This window comes from Orycteropus afer, unplaced genomic scaffold, assembly GCF_000298275.1.
Source record: "Orycteropus afer afer isolate SDZICR_OR568_19922 unplaced genomic scaffold, OryAfe1.0 scaffold00007, whole genome shotgun sequence".
In the NCBI taxonomy this organism is placed as follows: Eukaryota; Metazoa; Chordata; class Mammalia; order Tubulidentata; family Orycteropodidae; genus Orycteropus; species Orycteropus afer.
The window spans coordinates 9,967,083-9,969,285 of record NW_006921594.1 but is presented as its reverse complement, the minus strand read 5'-3'; positions in this window follow the sequence as shown (position 1 = coordinate 9,969,285).

Sequence of the window (2,203 nt, the reverse complement as noted above, 5' to 3'; positions counted from 1 at the left end):
AAAAAAAAAATCCTCACAACTGGACTGATAAGCAATTTAATGATAAACAGAAAACATACTGAAGTTCTCCAGGATTTAATTTTACTTGGCATCATGCTTGGTAAGGTAGAGGGTCAATGAAAAAGAAGACTCTCAATGGGATGGATTGACACAGAGTCTGAAACAATGACTTCAAACATAGTAATTGATGATTGTGAAGATGCCATAAGACTGAACAGTGTTGCATTTTGTTGTGTTGATAGGATCACTATGAGTTGGAACTGACTCAATGGCACCTAACAGTACCAACATTCTGTCAAGGGAAAAGAAAACATAAATTGAAATCATTGATAAGTCTTAGATTTGCTTCTCCTTTAAATCAAGCTCTAGGGGAATGTGACCTTGCCTTTTCTAACTATTAATTAGATGGTTCTAGGTTTTATTACATTTTATTTCCTCCTATTTTTGTCACATCTGTGACCTTTTCAGTCTTGCAATTATTTGCATGATTGTCTCCACCGTTGATGCTCCCCTCATTGAGATGCCTTCCACTACCCATCACTTCCATTATTCACCAGCTGTCCTGACAGAGAAAATCACTAGGAAAGACATTGCTCTGAAAGGTCTTTTATTTGAAAGGAGTATCCAGATGACTGCATAGATCCTTCTGGTTATATTTTCAGTGTTGCCTATTTCGAGGATATATTGAATAGTTCTGGTTTTCTTTTAAAACCATAACTGGCTTTAAAAGAGGACTACACAAATAAAATGCATTACACAATTCACTTTGGAGGGCATATAAACCAAAACTAAATTCACTACCGTTGAGTCAGCTCCAACTCTTAGCAACCTCTCCTTTGGTTTCCGAGGAGGTATCACTATGGTAGTAGATTGCCCAACCTTCCTTCTGAGGAGTGGCTGGTGGGTTTGAACCACCAGCCTTCTGGTTAGCTGTCAATTCCCTTAGGCACTACACCACCAGAGCTCCCATCCATATCAATTTTAGAAATAAAATGAATAGTGAATTGTCTTCATGTCTGAATTTCATTTAAAAGGTGGGAGCACTTGTTATATTGTGATCCCAAATGTATGCAATTGGAAGCATACCATTGTTTCACATTGATAGTTTTATAATGTTGTTGTTATGTGCCATCGAGTCGGCCCCGACTCATAGCGACCCCTCCTTGGGTTTCCGAGGCAGTATCACTACGGAAGTAGGATTGCCCAACCTTCCTTCCAAGGAGTGGCTGGTGGGTTTGAACCGCCAGCCTTCTGGTTAGCAGGCAAGTGCTTTAGCCACTATGCTATCAGAGCTCCTAGTTTTATAATAGGTATGTTTAAATTAAAGTATTTGGCTACTTATTAATTTCTTATTTTGTCGTAACAAAATTACACTATTTGTTGAGAGCAGCAGAGTGAAAATCTGGAAAGAGCACAGTAAATTAATATAAAATCAGACAATCTTAAATGTCCTTTGAACTGAGGAGACATGTTACTGTTTTATTTTTTTTTCTTAATATGTATAGATGAATCAAATGCTAGATCTGTACTGTTACTTCTCTCTGAAAAAAAAAAAAAAAAGACAAACTATGTTTTATTCTAAGAGTGAATGTTTGGCTAAAGATATCCGATTCTGGTATATTCTTATTGTCATAATAATCTTATGGTTCCAAAGAATATCCTGATTGGATCCCATGAGATTTTTGAAATAATCATTCTCCTCAACTGTAGAATGTTCATATAACATTGTTGAATGAAAGCATACATACACATATATATTAGTTTCTCATCATCACATCAATGTGGCCAGTAATTGTCAACCTTGTCTGCACATTACAATCAGTTGAGAAGCTTTTCAAAACAGTGAAGTTTGGACCCTTCCCAGAACAATGATTCCCCATCTCTAAGTGTAGGACACAGGCATCAACGTCTCTTAAATTCTCTCCAGGTGATCACAGTGTGAAGCTGGGGTTGTGAACAGATAAGTGGAGATACATTCCAGTGTGCTCTGGGTCATGCTAGTTTCTAGATTTCCTTGGCTGCAAGATGGCAGTCATGGTAAAGCATGAAGAAAGTACAAAAGAAAAGACATTTGAATATTGTCATCCCTAGAATTGTTCCCTCACCATCTGCTACATATACCCCAGATAAAGAGTACCATAAATACCTTCCACAAGCGGAGCAAATGAAATCAATTAGTAAGTGACCTCTAGTTACTTCCACT